We start from the raw sequence: 20,142 nt of genomic DNA on the forward strand, positions 1-20,142 counted from the left end.
TCCACTGTATAGAGGAGGAAAGACAAGAGGAGATGGGGTCCAAGGGAACACACTCTGTTAAGTGCCAGAACTGGGATTTGAACCCAGGCAGTAAGGCTCCAGGGTCTGTGCCCCTGACCACTGTGCAGGGCTGCCTCGAGAATGAGGAAATCCCTGACCTAGACGAGGTCCAGGCCAGCAGGAGGGAGAGGGAAATAAAAACGGGATGCGGACGTGATGTGGTGCAAGTAGGGACAGAGATGTGCGCAGGAACCTCGGACACATGGGGGCGGCCTGCAGCCCAGTGTGCTGGGTCCCAGAAAGGCTGCCCAGAGGACCTGAAACATGAGTGAAAGGGCAGAGAGGGGGAGAGGAGTTGGAAATCATGCCAGACAAAGATGCAACAGAACAAAGATGCAGAGGGACCCAGCAGGGGATGGGGTTGAAGGTGAGGAAGGAGCTTCAAGAGGTGAGGCTGAGGAGAGGCATGGGAAGGGCCACAGAGCCCTTGAAAGTTGGGCTGGGGCCCAGGCCAGTTCGCTCAGTGGTAGAGCATTGGCCCAGTGTATGGATGTCCTGGGTTCGATTCCCAGTCAGGGCACACAGGAGAAGCAACCATATGCTTCTCCTTCCACAGCCATGGCTCGATTGGTTTGAGCAAGTTGGCCCTGGGCACCGTGGAGCCTCTGTCCTCAGGTGCTAAAAACAGCTTGGTTGCCAAGCAATGGCCAAAAATGGGCAGAGCATTGCCCTCTAGGGGGCTTGTTGGGTGTATCCCAGTGGGGGCACATGCAGGAGTCTGTCTCTCTGTCTCCCCTCCTCTCACTTAAAAAAAAAAAGAAGAAAAGAAAAAAGAAAGTTAAGTTGGGAGGTGGGAGTCATTCTTGAGGGAGATGAGGAGCCACCCAGGGGTGTTTCCAGGGGAGTGAAATGGTGGGACACACCTCTTCCTTTACATGGAAGGTGGTGGAACTATAGAGGACGTGACGATGGATCAGGAGGTTAATGCAGTGGGCCAGAGATGAGCAACAGAGGACAAGTCTGAAAAAAACCGTTAACCACACTGATTTCCCTATACGTGTGCCACAAGGTGCAGCCCCTGCCTTGTATGGCAGCTGAATATAGTTCATTTTGAAAACAACAATGGTCAGAGGGTCCGTTTCAGTAATTTTTGGTCAGAGCTTAGCCTTGGAAGCTGAACCACATATTATCTGATTTGCTTTTCCATCGGAATCTCTGCAGGAGGCAAGTGCCCCTGGAGTGAATGAAAAGCTTCCGTATTGTGGAGCCGGTGGCAGAAAACTGCACTAACCCCTCCACACCAAGCATCTGGCTTCTCCCAGACATCCAAAAATAGCGGGAATTTAATGCCAAAGCTGTGCCAGGGTGGGACGTTCCTGACGACCCTGCTAACGTCAGGACAGCCTGCTCACTAAGAACTCGGGAAGTCGCGAAGGTGCCCAATGGCAGCGCTACCGACCTTACGCGGAATCCAGACGGCTGCAGAGGAAAGGCTTCTGACGCGGCGAGGCTTAGAGCTCCACCGTCTTCCTCACGCCGCTCTGTCCTAGAAGGAAACACACGTGAGCTCGTTACACGAAGCACGTGTAAATGATCAATCCACATCCTGTTACATGAGAAGCGCACATTTCAGGGACAAGATGAATTACAAAACACTGTGATGGTTCACGTAAAAGCTTCATGTCTGAGGCTCAATTTACACAGACAGCCTGGCTGTCCCCTTTGGCTCTCTGCTCAACGCAAGCATCCTTTATAGAGTTTCTACGTGACAGTTGCAAGAAACGGTTACAGAGAGAAGATGCTTTAGGTGCTGGATTTGATTCAGATCCTGCAGCTGAGATATGTTTCTGTTGGAAGGTGATCTCTCTTTGGATATAAGCCCCAGTGAGTACAGAAGGAGCGGCTCTGACGTCCCGGTGGTGACCGCAGGATTTTGGAGGTGGGTGGGATTCTTCTTTCCGTAGAGAAAGGAGTGAGGTCCAGAGAGCGCACCCCCTCACAGTCCAGCAGCCAGTGACCGGTGGAATCACAAGTCCGCCAACCAGTGCTCTTTTCGGAAACCATAGCTCTTAGGAAGATTTGTGATTCCCCAAACACTCTACATTTCATGCTGACTTTAAACTTATCCTATAATCTTTTTAAATGTGGAAGTAATCTTCCTTTTGGCCAAGAAATGCTTAACAATTAGCTCAAGTCTCTAGTCTTCGTGAAGAAATGAGTCCCACGGGGGTCTGAGAAAAAGGACTCTCCCTCCTGACCTGCGGTGGCGCAGTGGATGAAGCCTCGACCTGGAACACTGAGGTCGTGGGTTTGAAATTGTGGGCTTGCCTGATCAAGGCACATATGGGAGCTGGTGCTTCCTGCTCCTACCCCCTTCTCTCTCTTCCTCTCTCTCCCCTCTCTAAAATAAATAAATAATAATAATAAAAAAAAGACTCTCTCCATGGCCTTCCTGTGTGGCAGCCTCTTTCCCTGCCGGACAATTTCCCCCTGGCTCTGTGGCATTGTGGAAAGTCCTACAGCACTGGCCCGGGCCGAGGCCTTAGGGGAGTTCCAGCTTCTCATTACATTTTTAAAAACTGCAGTGCAGGCAGATGGTCAATTAGAGGGAGCGTCAGATCTAGGAAGCCCGAAAAGACGTGTGTTCACGGAGCATCTGCTGGTGCTCGGCCCTGTGTTCTCTGCCTTAAACACATGATCTCATGCTGCTCTCACAACTGCGCACACGGCGGGCATGGGCACGGAGACTTGGCTCAGTCCTTCAGGTCGACGAGTATTTATCCGAGCAACTGCAACGTGCAGGCACCAGAGGAGAAATGGGCATGCTCTGTCGCTCCCTGCCCACTAGGCCCAGTCAAGTGAGAGGTTGGGGGGAGGGAAAGTCAGGCACTTTAATTAGCACTGCGTTGTTCAAACAGCAGCGTGTGACTCCTTAGAAGGTCATGGAATTAATTCAGTGAGTCTTGATCAGTATTAAAAATAAATAAATGAGCCCTGGCTGGATAGCTCGATTGGCAGAGCATCGTCCCAAGGCGCAGAGGTTGCTGGTTCGATCCCCAGTCAGGGCACATGTAAGAACAGCTCAGTGTTCCTGTCTCTCTCTCTCTCCCCTTCCTCTCTTGCTGAAATCAATAAATGCAAATTTAAATAAATAAAAATAAACAAATGAAGGAGCCAGTAAAGCAGAGCAGAAGCACGGAATGGGAACGTCGGCGTGCATGCAGGAACGGCAGGGAACTCACAAGGACGTGCCGATACGCTTGTGTCGGTCATGCATGCCTCTGGGTGGGCTGGTTCGCAATGTAAAATGTATTTTCTCTTGTAGTTCATGGTGAAAAAGAGTGTGGAAGCTCTCAAGTTATAGGACAAAGTGACAAGTACTCTATTAGAGACTGAAGCAAAGAGGACTAAGTGTCCGCCAATCAATTAGCACCTAGCTCCAGAGCGAAACAACTTTGGTTTCTCACCAACCAGAGGCCCCTTAAGGATGAGATGCCTCCATCTAATGCTCACAGCTAAGAAGAGCTTGGGAAGGACTGGCACGAAATTTCAGGGACTAGAGAAGGAAACAGGGGTAAGGTAAGGAGGCCCCTTCCCCGCAGCCTCCCGAGGCACAAGGACACCAGCCGTGTGGGCACGATGAAGCCAGGCTCGAGAAGAGGGGATTAAACCTCCAGAAGATGGAAGCCAAATCTAGCCCTAGCTGCTAGAGGTATGGGGTGTGCTGGGAGGTCTACCAGCCCCGGCCAGGTCTGCAAGAATGCCCAGCATTCTGCTGTGGAGGGTGCAGGAGAGCCCATGGAGTCTGGGAGACAGGAGACAGGGGACAGGAAGCCAGACCTGGGCCTTTAACTGGCCGTCATCCTGAGAGCAGCACCTCCGTCGTGATGGCAGGCGACTGCGAGCTCCTTACCAGGATGGAATCGTGTTTTAGTTTTCTGCTCTTCTCATAAAACTTCCTTCAGACGTGTTTCAGACACCACGTTTACAGGTTAGATTTGTGGCAATGCACTAGACTGCTGTGTAGAGATGTTTTCTCAGGTTTCTGAGTGAGGAGTCAAATCAATTTATTTCATTTATGAAAAGGTTCTATTCATCGTACAGATGAAGAGGCGGGGGGGGGGGGGGCGGGAAGCTGATGACTTGTTCATCCTCATGCAGAGGTGGAACCAGACTAGAACATCAGACTCCCAAGCTGGCTTGTGTTGCTTTGCTTTTACTTAAAGGGTCCTAAGCCGTTTTCTTCGTCCAGATTACAGACGATCACATGTAATGTAATGATTCAATACACTATGAGCACATACATTACAAGGCAAAATCAATGGCATCGCAGAAGAAAAAGCTATCCCGGAATATCAGCAAAACAACTTGCTCTTTTCTATTTCCAATTTAGATTCAAAAGGAAGTTTTTCTTAATGTCTTAGCCTTTTAAGTTAAACCTATTTTTAGGTTTTACATTAGGTGTTACCACTTTGTTTTCAGGGGGACTAGAGTCTCAAAATTATAGCTAACAAGAAAAAGTAACTAAAGTGAGTATGTTGCTGGTAGAATTTAAATTTAAATACGTTAAGTTCTACTAAAAAGTTGTTCAATAGATAAATTATAAAACAGTGGAGGAAGTATCTACAGAAGATACTATATATAGATAGGCTCTGGCTGGGTAGCTCAGTTGAGCATAATCCTAATACACCAAGGTCACGGTTTCGATCCCTGGTTGGGGAACATACAAGAATCAACCAGTAAATGCATGGGTGGGTAGAACAACAAATTGATGTTTCCCTCTCTCTCTCTAATTAATATAAATTTTAACAAACAAAAAGATATACTGAACATTTTTAAAGGCACAACATTAAAGTTTCAAATCTAGAGATACACAATTGGGTGATAGAACTATTAAAAATTAGCGGTGGTGCAGTGGATAGAGCATTGACCTGAGATGCTGAGGTTCCAGGTTCGAAACCTCCCAGGTTCAAAACCCCGAGGTCACCAACTTGAGCCCAGGCTCATCTGGTTTGAGCAAGATTCACCAGCTTGAGTGTGGGGCAGCTGGCTTGAGCGTGGGATCATCACCATGATCCCATGGCCACTGGCTTCAGCCCAAAGGTCGCTGGCTTTGAAGCCCAAGGTCACTGGCTTGAACAAGAGGTCAGTGGCTCAGCTTGAGCCCCCCAGTCAAGGCACATTTGAGAAGCAATCAATGAACAACTAAAGTGACACAAGTTTGAGTTGATACTTCTCATCTCTCTCCCTTCCTATCTTTCTGTCTTACAAAAACAAACAAACAAAAAATACAAGAACCCCATACAACTATTAAAAATTAAACACAAGAGAGCACCATAGAAGTACAGAAGAGTGGCTACTTCCGGGAGAGAAGAGCGGTCTGGGATTGGAGTGGGGGACATGGGGGGTGAGAACAAAGTCCTCCCTCTTTCTGGAATGGGGGAATGCCATTCATTAAGCCAAGCACTTATTCGTGTGGCTTTCTATATCTGTGGAGTTTTGTTTCCCTTTAAACTAAAGGGATTTACATGAAAAAAAAAAATCATTTCTTTGAAATGGACAAATAACAATACAACGTCCAATTGTTATTTCCAGGTGTAGAAGGACAAAAAGAATAACAATTAAAGCCCATGTTTGGGAGGATGGTAACCTTCTGGAACCCTAAAAGGTTAAGGGGTATAAAGTACAGCATAGGGAATCTGGTTAATAATATTGTAATTACTATGTATGGGGTCTGACGGGTTCAAGGTTTATTAGGATGACCACTTAGTAGATTACGTCTCATCACTGGGATGTACATCTGAACATGAGGTGGTAATGTATGTCAACTGTAGTTGAAAAATAAAAATGATTTAGAAATGGACAACGATACAGAAAGCCCCGTTCCCTCTGCCTGCCATCGGAAAGGCTGCGCTTGGAGGGGCTGTGGGGTGCCATGCTGTGTCCATCGCCCGAGGTCGCCGCTCCTCTCTGCCTCCTCCTTTTTTTTTTTTTTCAATAATTATTTATATATATATATTTATTTTTTACAGAGACAGAGAGTGAGTCAGAGAGAGGGATAGACAGGGACAGACAGACAGGAACGGAGAGAGATGAGAAGCATCAATCATTAGTTTTTCATTGCGCGTTGCAACACCTTAGTTGTTCATTGACTGCTTTTTCATATGTGCCTTGACCGCGGGCCTTCAACAGACCGAGTGACCCCTTGCTGGAGCCAGCGACCTTGGGTTCAAGCTGGTGGGATTTTGCTCAAATCAGGTGAGTCCGCGCTCAAGCTGGTGACCTTGGGGTCTCGAACCTGGGTCCTCTGCATCCCAGTCCCACGCTCTATCCACTGCGCCACTGCCTGGCCAGGCCTCTCTGCCTCCTTCTAAGCGCATGGTTTTTGTTGGCAAATGCATCTATAGTGCCAACAGATGGAGGTTTAATTAGCTTTGGAACTAAATTTTAAACTGTATGATTATCCAAAATGAACACATTCTTCAGCTTTATTTCTTGCTTTTAGCTTTTAATTGAGTTCAGAGCGACTCAAAATTTTCTCCCCGAATGGGAAGAGTCAAGAGAAACCCCAGGTGAATTCTCCTAAATCAGCAGCACCACGTGCTGGCGCTGGGCACCCGCGGGCGCTGGCAAAGGCCCCTACTGTACTGCCTGGCCACGCTCCTCAGGTGGGCGGCGAGGCGGGCAACCAGGCTGCGGAGGCCCCAGCGGTGGTGACTGGATTCCCGCTCTCCCGAGCCGACTTCGCTCCTTTTTCTGTAGCTGCGCCCTGTTCTGTTTATTTGCACAGAGGGCTGTCTAACAGAGGAGCACAAAGAGGGAAGGGAGAGCCGCAGCCACGTGGGCTGGAATGATTTCCAATCACAACAAACACACCCAAAGAGGGAGGAAGATGGTAAGCGATACATTTCCTTTCTGACATTCTTTAAAATAAATGCCCGGCGGAGGCGGCGGCCCTCCGTGTCTGCACTAGCCTAGCGGGGTGAGTGTGGGGAAGCACAGGTCTCCGCGTGCATGCGCGGGACCTGCTCTCTGCTCGGGCCCCAGGCCAGACCACAGCTTAGCAACTGGGTCCCGAGGGTCCGGGTTTCTGCAGATTGTCTACAACACGGTTGTCTGCACTGCCTGGAAACCAACAGGGCTCCTTTCCCTTCCTTCCATCAGCCTGGGGCAGTCTGACATGCAAGAAAACGCTCTTCGCTGTCACATTCTGCAGAGTCGCTCCCTGTCCCCAGCACCCCGCCAACCCCACACTCCCGGAGCTGAGTCCCGGCCCCCAGAGAAAGGCTGTGATGGAGTCCGAAGTCCAGCGCATGGGGCCGCAGCTGAGAGCGAGCCAGACCTGCATTCTGTCCGTCACCCTCTGAAGCTATCTGTCCTGAAGCACGTGAGCAAAATTGACATAAGTTTTAAAGCAGCATACAGTCGCCGTGAAAAAATAGAAGGGACTACATTTTCTTCACCTGCCTCTACAAGTCCAACCCTCTTAATGGCTGCTTTCACATCACTCTGCACTACTCACTTTGCACAGGACACGGAAACACCGAGCGCCATGGCAAGGGACCCTGAACCCTCGGAAGACTTAAAACACAACCCCTGTCCAAACGCTGGATTCTCCCGATGCTGTGAGAGGGGGTATAGCAGCAGTGTCTCTCAGATCCTCTGAAAGAAGAAAAACTCCAGTTTTCAACGTGAAAAGACATCCCCCATCCAATGCACATCTCACACTAATGACCTGTCCAAACAAGGACTCCTGTCACGTGACTAAACCATGCAAGTCTATCAAGTTCTCATCCTACCCACCTTCATTTGTTGTTAAAAGCAAGAGTCTGTTACTACACTGAGCTGGAGAAGAGGGACATACAGCAGTTTTGTGGGTGACACACTGCTGTTATTAGTGCTGCCCCCTAGAGCTGCGCCGTGTACAACCTGTGAGGCTGGCCGCCAATTACTTATAACGTCAGAATATACTCTTCACTCGTATGTTTGCATCGTCTGTATATTATAAAAGCAATAGGCATATTATATTCTGTATAAACCAGCCCCTTATATAGAATATGTAATATACGTACTGGTTAGTTAACTCTTACGTACACTAAGATTCTAAACCAGGATCAATGAGTTAACTATGTTTAGTGCCCCAGTCTTAGAATTTCTTTTCCTCTTTAAAGGTTTTATTCCCTGATTTTAAAGTGAGAGGAAGAGAAGCATCAACTCTTAGATGCTTCACTTTAGTTGTTCAACTGATTGCTTCTTGTATGTGCCTTGCCTTGGGTTTGAACTGGTGACCTCAGCATCCCAAGTCTACTATACCACCACATGTCAGGCTCTTTGCTTTTTACTTGAAACCTACTTGAAAGTTAGACTTAGTTCTATTTGAGTTAACAATGATCTTTGATATACCTACCTACCATTCCACTGGTCACCAAAAATTGGGGCAGGATTCTTATTCTACCTTATAAATATCTCTCAAGTCTCTATCCTCTCAGGCCTTCTAATATCTCCTCTGGACCATTAGAGTAGTTATCTAACTCTCCTTCCAACTTCCAGTCTCTCCCAAACCAGTCAATCTATTATATTATAGCCAGAATTACTTCCTCAAACATAGATAAGTTTAGACCACTCCTCCATTTCCACACCCTTAATGGCTATATTCCCAGAGATATAGTCCAAGCAAATGGTGGTGGCATATGACCACTTCACTGTGCAATCAGCTCACCAGTCTGGGCTAAAATGAGCTCTACCTCCAACCAGCATCCATTCATGCCTCTGTTCAATGAAAATCCACTTGGTCCTCTTGAAAACACAGTAGATTCAGGAAGAGTGAAGAAAGTCAGTAAAACCCATTCCCAGATCTATGTGTAAACCTTTTGGCAGGAGAGAGGGACCTGTCAATAAATAATTATAATTGACCCTGGTGACAGCAATTTGGCCTCAATCTGGTGCAGCAGCCTCATACACAGTGAATTCCCAATTCACCCATTTTTTCTGTATTGCAACCCTGTTGAATATTTTGCTATCCAAAAACGTGCCAAGTTCTTGATACCTGTATATCTTTTTCTCCAGCGTTTGGAATGCCCTCCTTGTGCCTCTGCCCAGTGCATCCCTATTCATCCTTCGAAACTTTGCCCAATATCCCCGCTTCCGGAAGGCCTTCCCTCATACTCCTAGGCATAATTATTGGCCCCTTTCTAGAGCTGCCTATTCTTGGTGTATACCTTTGCTGTATCAGATTCTTACACTGCATTGCAATCGTGTGCCAGCAGGTCTGTGCTTTCTGCTATATTGAGGGGAGCTTCTGTATTTTAAGGAGACGAGGCACACGACTGGATTGGAAACTAAATGCGGGCTGGAAAAGGCCAACGAGGGAAACCCAGGTCCCCAGAGTGAAGTAACTTAACTAACTAGCCCATAACTCCCTCTGGGTTAAAACTGGTAACTTTCTTCCCTGGCCGATTGGCTCAGCAGTAGAGCGTTGGCCTGGCGTGCAGGAGTCCCGGGTTCGATTCCCAGCCAGGGCACACAGGAGAAGCACCTATCTGCTTCTCCACCCCTCCCCCTCTCCTTCCTCTCTGTCTCTCTCTTCCCCTCCCGCAGCCAAGGCTCCATTGGAGCAAAGATGGCCTGGGCGCTGAGGATGGCTCTGTGGCCTCTGCCTCAGGCGCTAGAATGGCTCTGGATGCAACAGAGCGCCGCCCCAGAGGGGCAGAGCATCGCCCCCTGGTGGGCATGCCGGGTGGATCCCGGTCGGGCGCATGCGGGAGTCTGTCTGACTGCCTCCCCGTTTCCAGCTTCGGAAAAATGAAAAAAAAACAAACAAAACTGGTAACTTTCCAGAGCCAAAGCCCCAAGTGTGCCCCTCTGCCGATTAGTGCCTGTCAATGAATATTCATAAATTCTCACGAAGGACAGGGTGGCACGTACAGACATTTACCCCCTGCCCCCATTGTAGCCACCATGCAGATCAGCCCAGGCGCTGAAGAGCAGATGGAAATGGCTGCTGCTTGGCCAGCCAATGGCAGCAGCAGCGGTGGGGAGTGTGGTTTCTTCCCCACCAGACCCTGCAGCTTATCCCCACCCCCCATGACCCTGGGGGTTCCCAGTCGCCCTGCCACCCTCTCACGGGCAGTGGGGGAGAACCCTTCATGCCTGATCCAGCCAGTCGCCTGCTCCTTCAGCTCAGTCCCGGGCACTACCACCTCCTGGCCAAAGCACAGACTATGGCCTGCCCGATCCTTGAAATGATCTGATGTGGTCACAGGATAGGCTGCAGACAACCCTGTTTGCAGGGCCTGCCGTTCGACCAGGTTTATGTCCTGTCAGCTCTGGGGTGTATCTCTTCATTGCACAAAAGAGAAGGCTGGAATTCAGAGTGGTTTACCCAAAAGCTACTCAGTAAGGAAAGCCATTGTGGTAAGTCAGGAAGAAAATCAAAACTACCGTGTGAAGAAAGCACACCCCTGAGCCTGCACAGCCACAGCCTGCGGGAAGCAAAGTCCGCTCCCTGGTTCTTTTCCGGAAGGAAAGGAACAGCACTGTTCTTGAGTTTATTATGTAAAAGTAATTTCAGAGAAATGAGGGGCACAGCCTAATAAAGTCTGGTTAAGGAAAAAGAACATTTCCAAACAGCCAGCCTGCCTGACCAGTGGTGGCACAGTGGATAGAGCCCTGACCTGGAACCCTTGGGTTGCCAGTTCAAAACCTCAAGGTCACCAGCTTGAGCAGAGACTCATTGGCTAGAGCATGGGCTCATCGGTTTGATCACAGGGATGCTGGCTTTGAGCTCAGGAATCATCCACATAATCCCTAAGGTCACTTGCTTGAGCCCAAAGGTCACAGGCTTGAAAACCCAAGATTTCTGGCGTGAGCAAGGGGTCACTGGCTCGGCTTAAGCCTGAGGTCTGATCCCTGATCAAGACATGTATGAGAGGCAACCCATGCACAACTAAAGAGAAGCAACTACCAAGTTGGTGTTTTCCATTCTGTTTCCCTCCCTCCCTCTCTCTCTGTCAAAACACAGAATAAAACAAAACAAAAGCTACCAGTCTGCTATATCCACTGCGCAGCCTTTCAAACTGAACCCAGTGTTTTCCCGGACAGCAAGGTGGTCTGCCGGGATGATCATGGTGGGGGCCAGGGAGGATAGGGAGCATGGAAGGAGCAAGGTGTGAGCATCAGCATAGGTTTTAACTTCAAAGGGACATAATCACCACTCCTGTAAACCCCCCTTCCAGATAAACAACTGGGTCCCCAGCCGAAGATGAGTCACGTCCCACCCCCAGAGATTCCCCAAACCACACACTCCTCTCGAGAGCTGCAGGCTCCGCAGTCATCTACATACATCCTAACCTCAGCCAGGGCCATTTGTAAAAGGGCTTGTGTTTAACTTTCTTCTATTTAATTCCAGCGCTTTCTTCCAGTACCCAATCTGTACATAATTAAAATCATATTGCAGCGAACGCTGAATGGTATGATAAGTTTTACCATATGTATACAATTGACTGGCTGCAGAATTTGGCATGTCTGCAGTGATCCATTAAGAGGGCCGAGCCCGGCTTATTTTGGAGTGTACGTTATATGTTTTGGATCGGCTCTGTTTTTTACTTCTGCTAATGCTGTCCGTGACGCTTAACCCTTTATCAATGGTCTCCACGATGCATTCCTGCATTTCCACAGTGAACACCACTGCACCCTGGCTCAAAAACTATTTGGCTCACTGAGGGAAGGCTCCTTTGAAAAATTTCCATTTTCTGGACCCAAATTCACTTTCTCGGTCCCAACAGACAAAGGCTGAGCAGATACCATCAACGCCCCGGGATCAAGTGGCACCGAATGGAGAAAATGCCAATGGAATCATGGCCTCCAAACCCCGAAGGCCGAGGGCACTCCGTGAAGCTTGAAAGAGGTAATTTTAGGACAAAAAGAGGAAGTACTGTACTACAGTAGATAATAAAAATATGAAACGTGTGTCCCAAGAGATAGCAGATAAAATACCAAGGGGTTCGAGAAGGAGTTAGCAAAGGTCATATGCCCAGATCCACTGTTGAGGGGCATTCCTGACATTCTGAGGCTGCGAGGAGAGCGGGAAACCCCATCTCCCCACCTTATCACACGCCACACCCCCCTGCACCCACCTTCCCGGCACAACAACAAAAACCGGAGGCCTTTGTTGAAGGAGGAATTCTAGCTTGGATGGGCCGCTGGCCTGACTGGGTCGCTGTACACAGATTCTCTACAGTCCGTAGTTAATAGAGCCGGGAAGTTGAGTTTTGCTTTAAAACATTCTTCTGTATAGATTTCAGAATAAGCTGAAGTCTCTCTTAACATGTGACATGAAGAAACACATGTTCTTAATCTGTGGGTTTAAAATTGTTTCAGAATTACATCAATGAGACATATCCTCAAAGAAGCCTCCGGCCACCCACCCTCACACACAGGAGTGTACGAGCGACGTAGGGTAATACTGCCGGCCAGCTTCGTGTCTTACAACAAGTCAGTTCCTAAAGATTCTCTCCAAAGGGACTTTCGGCCCTGGCTGGAGAGTTCGGTTGGTTAGAGCGTCGTTCTGACACGTAAAGGTTGCCAGGTTCGATCCTGAACCGGTCGGGCACATACAGAAACAGATTGATGTTTCTGTCTCTCCCTCTCGCTCTGAAATCGGTAAATTTAATATATGACTTTCATTTGGAGCCAAAAAAAGAAAAAGAAAACAAAAGTCAGGCTCAGTTGCTCTGAGGGGAGTAAAGGTAGAGGTGCCCAGCACCCCTAGGAAAGGGGGTCAGAGAAAGAATCGTCTCCAATGTCTCCCTGCGAGCCAGTTCCCGGAGGGGAACTCACACCCTTGGTTCTGGGTCTCAGATGTGAAGCTGCAGAACGTTCCGAGGGGAAGCCGCCACGTGATGCTGCAGACCACGCCCCTTAACTCAGGTGCGGCGAGGGGTGTAAGGAGGGCGCTCAAGACCAAAGCAATCCGTGTTGAAAGCTTGGGTTCATGGTAAATAATGAAAAACATAATCGCTGACCAGTCAAGGGAATAAAGAAAATCGAAAAGTAGGAAGATGCTCTGTAGAGCGGGAATGAAACCAGGGAGGAGAGCAGGCAGCGCTCCGGGCGCAGCGGAGGCCTCTGAGCGAGGGCCATCAGACTGACCGCAACGCACCTGCTGCGGCCCGGCCCACGCCACCTCCTCACCCGCACCAGTGTGTCCTTGTCCCGCAACCTCAGGGGCGGGCGGGAAAGGACGCAGTCTCAGGAGGCCCTCGTGTGCCACGGTCACACGACTAATAACTAGTGACCTTTGTGACCCAAGCCCTATGCTCCTTTTCCCACTAAAATGCCACGATTGCTGACGTGTTTAACAGTTTCAAGGAAAAAGTAGGGGGAAAAGTTTTCCACCTTTTCCTCCTTTCTTCCAGCTATGATAGAGGGGTGGGCAAAAGTAGAATTACCATTGTGCGTGCTCAAAACAGAGTTTATTGTTGTTTGTTATGGTTTATTTGTATTACAACTCTAAACATACTTTTGCCCACCCCTGTATACAAACAAATGGGCTCCAAATGTCTTTCGCCCCTTTGAAAAATAGAATTAAATCATTAGAAGAGAAGTAACTAATTTAGAAGATGTACTGCATTACTTCTGAACTTATACTATAATATCTACCCCCTCACCCCCCACCCCACCGTCTGCACTGATTAACTAAGCAGTAATGAAAGTTAGGGGGAAACGGTAGGACCTTCCAGGGACCCGGAGTGAAAAGTCCTTCCTTCATGTTCTAACAAAATGGAAAAATGCCGTTTAACATTTGGGGACCTGCCACCAGGGTCAGCAAGGATTTAAGAGACACACAAAGGCTTTCTTTGGTGTCAGGTAGAGTTACTGACCTATCACAGGAAACCAGATGGAAAGAACACTAGATGCAAAATGTACCGGACAAAAGAAACAAACACTCTAACTATCACAATCTTGATTCTAAAAATAAAAGCATTGACTTGGAGCCCGAGTGTCTCAGGGCAGAGTGATTCACAGACTGCTCTAAGCGGCAGTCTTATCTCTTTTCCATGGATTAGTCCCGAATGTTTTCCTGACTTTCTCCAGCTCTGGGTGGGATTGTGCGTGATGTATGTCACTGGTTTACAGATAGAAACTCATTGGAAACCAGCTCCCTGTTTATTCAATACATTTTAGAACTTCTTTTCCATATATATATATATATAATTTCATTATATATATATAAATATATATATAATTTCATTATATATATATTTCCATATATATATAATTTCATCTAGGATATTTCCTTCCAACCACTAAACACGTGTGTATCTTTAATTTGGCTTCTTGGTTCAACTTAAGTTTGTACACCCCATGCCACCTATTACGTACAGTTGGATAATGGTCGATTTATTTTCTAGCTCCTTTTAATTTAGAACTTAAGAGAAGAAGGCTTAAATTGAACTAATTTTCTTCGTGAAAAGTCCTTCTTTCTTGTTCTTGAACTTAGAAATAAGAATTGCCTTCAGACTGATCCAGAGGGTCCAGGCTCCACAACCACATGTATTTTAACTGGTAAAGAAAGTAGAAGATGCTTTAACCAAAATAACTGCTCTGGACTATCCTGACAGAATAGCCACACTTTTCAAATCCAGGATTTCTGCAGGCTGGAAAAAAAACCATTGGAAATTGGGAAATTCCTGGCTCAGGAGACGGTTAAGCTGAGAATTAGTAAGCGACAGGGACAGCGTAAGAGGAACCCAGAGAGCAAGGCTGCCCATTGTGTGGCAATAATCTTATCAGGCAGCTCTTAGCACAACACCGACGGGTCTTGAGTGGGCGGCTGTAAAATAATGAAGGATCTTTGATTTTAAGTGTCACTTAGCTGTGTAGGTGAAACTCCAATCTCAAGCCAAGGGCTCATCAGCCTAATCAAACTTTGAGCACAAGGGCCCTTGAAGGAGCCCACCTCCCTGCCAGCCTGGTTTTCTAGCAGTCACAAAGTGCTCCTCAGAGAGGGGGGCCTCACCTTATTTGGGCAGAAGCAATTTACTCTGTTCACTAGACACTCATCCTGTCTAGACTACAGGGTCGATGTCACGTGTGCGAGGGAGGAGGAAACCCTCTGTAGCTCCCTCGCCAAGGTAATAACCTCAGGTTCACGCTCAAGCAATTATAATCAATCTCAAGACGTCCTGCAGGTAACAAGCTGAGACAGCTGCTTCTTCATTAGCCAAGAAAATTAAATAAAACCCGTCGTGAGCAGAGCACCCATTGGCTGACACCAGCTCAGTCCCCGGTGGACGGCCAATCTAGATGAACGGAAATGCCTTTTGGTCTAATGTTATCAATTATTGACAGAGGGACGTTAAACTCTCCAACTATGATTAGAGATTTTCCTACTGCTCCCTTAAATTCTTGTCAATATTTGCTTCATGCCTTCTAAGGTCTATTACTAAGCATATACAGATTTCAGGTTGTTTAAATGCACTCCTGGAGAACTGCCCCTTTATCTCTGGTAATATTATATTTATCATCCTGCAGTCTATTTTATCTCGGGTTAATAGAGCCACTCCAGCTTTCTTGCTTTTTTTTTTTTTTTTTTTTTAAGATTTTATTTATTGATTTTAGAGAGCAAGATCGTAGTTGCTTCACTTCATTGATTGTTTCTCGTACATGCCTTGATCAGGCAAGCCTGCCATTTCAAACCGGCGACCTCAGCATTTCGGGTCGACACTCTATCCACTACTCCACCACAGGTCAGGCCATTCCAGCTTTCTAAAGTACATATACTGTTTGTAAATATGTGTGACATATTTACTCCATCTTTTTTTACCTTCAGCCTATCTATATCTATATTTAAAGGCAGACTATCACTTGGGTCCTTCTTTTTCTCTAGTCCAACAATCTCTGCCTTTAAATTGAAGTATTTAGTACATTTATATTTAATGTTAATTATCAATGTGGTCTGTTGCTCTGATTTGTTTTCTATTTGTCCCAGCTGGCTTTTTGTTTTTGTTTTGTTTTTTAATTCCTCTGCTCTGCTCTGCTCTTACCATTTTCTGGAATAATTAAACATTTTTTTAAGAATTCTGTTCTCATTTCCATTCTGCCTTTTACACTGTGCCTCTCTGCATTGTCTTCAGAAGAGTGAATGTGACTTTCTGAAGAACAAAAACAAAAGTTCTAACACCCCCTGCCTCAGGACTCTGGATCGATACATAAAAGTATGTCATCAGTTATTGAAGGCAGCTGAAAATCCTGTCCCCCAAAATCCTTATCAATAGGGAAGGACACTTCTCCCTGTCTTCTTAAGAGGCTTACAGTACTATGATTCTACATATCATAAGACGTAGATAAATTTTTCAAGTTCCCTTTATAGTAATTTTTGCAGACCCTAAATCCCTGAATCTTCACGGTCTCCATCCCACGAATTCAAATTCCTGAACTTCTATTTTGTTTCCTCAGGCCTCCTCCAGGGCCCTCCTCTCCACTCATACAGGACTGCAATCCAGTCTCGGAAAAGATGTTTCAAAACCAAGTTTCAGACCTGAGAGAACTGACTGAATCTAAGACTTGCAAGGAGCGCCCTCTTGAGGAAACCTTTATAAACATGTTGAACACTTGGGTACGAATTGGTTGTTGCAGCAGCTCCAGCTTAGGAAGCTAAAAACAGAAAAAAAGAATGAGTCCAGAAGACATGATGTCTAAATTACGGATGTAAATATATCTTTTTATGAGCAATAATTCTAACTCCTGAAAGACGAGGTGACGCCTAGAAGGAAAAGCAGGGCAGTGCCTCACTGGGTGCCTTCCCTACGTACAAAACAACAAAAGCAGGAAACACACTAACACCCAGAAAGATAAACGCGGCTCCGAGCTCCGGTTGGCATCGGTAGTTTTAGATACTGTTCCTTATCTGGAAGAAAGGCAAGCTTTCTCCAGAGAGAGGGAGTGGGGGAGGGTGGGTGTGTCACACAGTGGTCAGGAGGGAGACTTCGGAGTCAGGAGCCAGAGAGACAGGGTTTGGACATAGACCCTGCCGCTTCGCAGCTGCGTGACCTTGGGGAGGTTTTTCAGTCCTCCAAGCCACCTGCTAAATGGGGCTGAAGCGAGAATTTAGAAAATTAAGCCGGGGAGGCAGCAGGACTCCACCCACGGGAAGTGCTCATGAGCGCTACCTGATGCTAGCATCTATATTTATAAGACCTCAGATGCAGGGAGAGGCACTATCTTTTAAAAAACCACCAGGATGCTTCCTGCGTCCCTCATTATTGCTTTCCACGTTAGCTAAGGAAAAACTTTTTTTTTCCCTAAGTTTCTCACCTTCGTTTGAGATATCGTCGGCTAAATTAAAACAACAACAACCGTGAACTTCTCAAAGGTAGTGTACATATGCGACCTGAACAAACACAGCCGATCAGCAGAAAGCCACTCAGGGTCACCTGCCTGATTTTTACAGTTCACCCAGACACGCTGGCACACGGTGGCCGCATCCTGCCCGGGTGCTGGAGGCGTGGAAGGAACACTTTGGATTTGGAATCTGATGGTGGTTCCACTTCCCTCTGGCCCAGCCTGGCCTCAGGGGAGGTGACGCGTATTGTGCAAAGTAGCCACCGATAGGGCATGGTTGGGGACTTCTACGTCAGCTCTGGGTCTACTTGTTCTTGTTTGTTTACGTATTTGTTTTACATGCCCACCTATGCCCACGTATTTCAACAGCTAACAAAGCTGGGAGACGGGCAGGAAAGTCTGTGAGATTTGAATAGCTTTGGGAAAATGAGAAGGAAAAAAAGCAGGAAGATAATGATCTCAGCTTCTAAGAGGGTAAACAATGGGTGCCGGGCAAACACCCAACCCAGAGGCACCGCGTGGGAGAACTCAGATGGCGACTGGACGGAGGGCTGGCAAGATGCGGGCGGGCGGGGTCTGGAAGGCCTGGTGGGAGGGCCCGGAAACACCTCTGCACGCAGCCTGGCACTCCCGCGGGACGGCCCCCCACCACAGTGGGCTTGGGGCCACGGCTCCACAGGCATGGCTTGGGGACAGCAGGCACACAGAGCCTTAGACCCTGGTCGGCAAACTGTAGCTCTCGAGCCACATGCGGCTCTTTGGCCCCTTGAGTGTGGCTCTTCCACAAAATACCACGTGCGGGCGCTACCTCAGTAAGGAATGTACCTACCTATCTAGTTTAAGCTTAAAAAATTTGGCTCTCAAAAGAAATTTCAATCGTTGTACTGTTGATACTTGGCTCTGCTGACTGATGAGTCTGCCGACCACTGCCTTCGACAAACCTGGGACAGACTGAGCATCCTCCTCGGAGTCTCGGTTTTATGTCAAGACTGGGAGGGGATGTAGTCACAGAGCTAAGTAGTTTGATATACAAACCGTGGCTTGTGCATTAAAACAAACCTATCCATTGGAACAGAGTGCGAGGTTTGCACACGATTTTATGATCAAGTCGGAATGTGGTGATCAAACATATTTCAATGCTCGGGACCAGCCAGTGCTACGCGCTAGGCCCCCGGGAGAGCTTGCTTTTCCTCTCGGCCATTGAGGGTAGGCGGGCAAGAGCGTGAGGAAGACGCCCCTTCCCGGGCACAGCTCTGTGAAGCCGCTTCCAGGCCTGCCCTCTCGACCATTCAAAGTGCCTCGGACAAGCAAGTCTCTCCTTGGAGAATGGGAGTGCAGAACCTTCTGGGAGGTTCTAGAAGTTGCCCCATGTGGGGGATCCACTCCCCTGAGGTCCTTCCCTGCAGAGCAGGCCACTGACCCTCCCGTCCAGCCTGTAAAGGTGGGAGGCTGCCAGGCACGTCGGGGAAGCAGGGAACCCAGGGCCAGGCTGGGCCTCCCTTCCTGAGAAGGGTGAGCTGTGACAGGGACAGTCTGTCCTTTCCCACCTTCCCCTGGGGACCCAGGGAGGCCTGGGAAGGGCCCAAGGGTAAAACCAGAAGCCACACAACACATTTCCCCACGGCCTCACTGTAACAGCTTTTCAAATCTTGATATGCCCTGGACAGAGAACTTAAAAGGGGAGGTGATAAGCGGGAAGCTTCTAAAATCAGAAACACGTGACTTACAGCTTGCAACGTGGGCCTCTCTGTCTGCGACAGCGCAGCCACCACGGACCCGTGTGCATTAGGACCGCCACTGAGGCTTGTGGAAACGTCTGTGGTCTCATGAGAAGAGACAACAGTGTGTGCGTGTGCTCCGCAGTTCTAAAGCACCTGCCAGGAAATGTCATGTTCTGTTTTTTAAAGACGTTAACTTTCAATAATTACAGCTGATGTCCTGTGCAATAGGCACATGCAATGATCTTTGTCTTCCGATAAGAAAACAGGCGCTGCCCATTGCTAATATTCGTGTTCTTCCCAATGAGGTCTGACTCTGTCCAGCTTACTCAGGTCAGATGCCTGTTTCAAGTCAGCGGAAATCAAATTTGAGAGTTACGATTTCAGATCAGGGTCCCCTGTCAATTTAAAAGGTTTAAAAAGCAAGTTTATAAGAAAAATCAAGTGTATATTTTGGTACAGAGAGAACGGAGATCACAGAAAAATACCGGCCTGCAGTTCTCATTTGCTTATTTGCAACCCGATGCTTGTGTTCCTGGATGTAGCGTCTGAGCGGACTGACCAGACCGGTCCAGACGGCAGCGGCGAGGCTAGGGGACGAGGAGCGGGCGGCAGCGGAAGCCACTGGGGACTGAAGCAGACCCCCTTCTCCATGGGCAGGAGGGAACTGCTGTGGGCTTCCGGATGCCCAGGCTCCCGTGCTCGTGGGCATCAGGAGCTGGGCTGGGCACCATGGGCAAATGCTGCCGAAGCTGCTGCAGCCCAGAGTCAGACATCTAGAAGCTTCCAGCCCCTGCCCTGAGCCTGGAGGACACATGAACCTCCCAGGGCCCACTGACGCCTCTATGTTTTCAGGATGAAAACCCACTCCCTCCTTACTTCTCCCTTGGTGAGCCTAAGGGGACACACAGCCTGCAGGGTCTCCCCAGCTTTGCCCAGCCTGCCTCCCTCCTGCCCTTCTGTGGTCTGTCTATTCCGTCCTGGCCGGTTCCTAATGCAATACCAGCTCCCCGGTACTGACTCACCACGATGTTCCCTGCACTGTGCTAATAATGGCTTTATCTAACGTCCCTCATTGGTT

At 48.1% G+C, this 20,142-nt stretch overlaps 1 protein-coding gene across 1 annotated transcript in view; it reads right to left on the minus strand.

The window, feature by feature from the left end:
* Positions 1–1,459: 1,459 nt before the first annotated feature.
* SCAF8 (SR-related CTD associated factor 8) overlaps positions 1,460–20,142 on the minus strand; it is a 172,526-nt gene continuing 153,843 nt past the window's right edge. Inside the window, exon 22 of the mRNA XM_066372947.1 lies at positions 1,460–1,546. The gene's annotated coding sequence lies outside the window, so the exon portion shown is untranslated. The remainder of the gene's footprint in view (positions 1,547–20,142) is intronic.

This window comes from Saccopteryx leptura, chromosome 3, assembly GCF_036850995.1.
Source record: "Saccopteryx leptura isolate mSacLep1 chromosome 3, mSacLep1_pri_phased_curated, whole genome shotgun sequence".
Classification (NCBI taxonomy): domain Eukaryota; kingdom Metazoa; phylum Chordata; class Mammalia; order Chiroptera; family Emballonuridae; genus Saccopteryx; species Saccopteryx leptura.